The sequence below is a fragment of the Tamandua tetradactyla genome, chromosome 24 (genome assembly GCF_023851605.1).
Source record: "Tamandua tetradactyla isolate mTamTet1 chromosome 24, mTamTet1.pri, whole genome shotgun sequence".
Classification (NCBI taxonomy): Eukaryota; Metazoa; Chordata; class Mammalia; order Pilosa; family Myrmecophagidae; genus Tamandua; species Tamandua tetradactyla.
Window position 1 is genome coordinate 53,527,330 of NC_135350.1, and position 1,405 is coordinate 53,528,734.

Genomic DNA, 1,405 nt, shown 5'->3' on the forward strand with positions numbered 1-1,405 from the left:
ACTGGGACTTTTCTAAGCTGTGCTTTATGTTAAAAGTAACCATGATCTTGAGCTTCCAGAGTTGAGTGCTGCAGCTCCTGCAGGAATTGCCATGCGGCCAATGGGATCACGGTGTCCTACCAGCAGCAGCCTTAATCCATCTACTTATACTATCTACATGGGAAAGGGTAAATATGAAATAAATATCATATTCAAGATGATGAACTAATAAAGTATGGCTGGCCTGAAGATATTTGGTTTCACATGGAAAAACTCTCTTTGGCTCATGTACACCTTTGCTTACATAAGGGGGAGAAGACAGAAGACATTCCAGAGGAATTGCTGATGGGCTGTGCACATCGTGTGAAGGCCAACAGCATCCAAGCTGCAAGATGAGCAGCATTAATGTAGTGTATATACAGTGGTCTCACCTGAAGAAAACAGCTGACATGGTTGTGGGACAGATAGACTTTATCAGGCAAAAGTATGTTAAAATTGTGACAGTGGAGAAGAAAGCGAATGAGAGACTAAATCAATTAGAAAAGACCAAAATGGAGTGGTTCCCAGATCTAGCAGCAGAGAAAGAATGCTGATATCATAAAGAGAGGAATGAAAAATAAGCCCAAACTGAGGAAATAAAAAGGAGAGAAAAAGAAGAAATGAAGATGAAGAGGCAAATGGATGAACTTAGAAGCTATTCATCCCTAATTAAAGTTGAGAATATGTCTTCAAATTAGGAAAGCAAAGATTCAGTTGAATTCATGTGAATGGAGAAAAGGACCTTTTAAAAATGTGAATTTAGGGACCATTGCATATGTTTTTATTTCAGCTATGGTCTGAATTACAAAAAAACAATCCAGCCAAAATTCTGCCTTCATTCTACATAGATATTGATTTCAGAGATTTTTTTAAGTCCCCTTTTTTGCTGTCAGAAAATGATCATACATATATATTGTTCTAGTTTGCTAGCTGCTGGAATGCAATATACCAGAATCAGAACAGCTTTTAAAAAGGTGAATTTAATGAGTTGCCAGTTTACAGTTCTAAGGCCAAGAAAATGTCCCAATTTCAAGTCTATAGAAATGTCCAGTCGCAGGCATCCAGGGAAAGATACCTTGATTCAAGAAGGCCAATGAAGTTCAGGGTTTCTCTCTCATCTGGAAAGGCACATGGCGAACACAGTCAGGGCTTCTCTCTCGGCTGGAAGGGCACATGGCGAATACAGCATCAGCTGCTAGTTTTCTCTCCTGGCTTCTGGTTTCATGAAGCTCCCTGGAAGGCATTTTCCTTCTTCATCTCCAAAGGTTGCTGGCTCGTGGACTCTCTGTATCTCATGGCTACATTGTTCTGCTCTCTCTGAATCTCTTTCTCCAAAATGTTTCCTCTTTTATAGGACTCCAGTAAACCAATCAAGATCCACCTAAAT

General features: G+C 39.8%; 1 pseudogene; it reads left to right on the top strand.

The window, feature by feature from the left end:
- The first annotated feature begins 324 nt into the window (after window positions 1-324).
- LOC143667974 (coiled-coil domain-containing protein 25 pseudogene) lies at window positions 325-716 on the top strand (annotated as a pseudogene).
- Window positions 717-1,405: the final 689 nt, after the last annotated feature.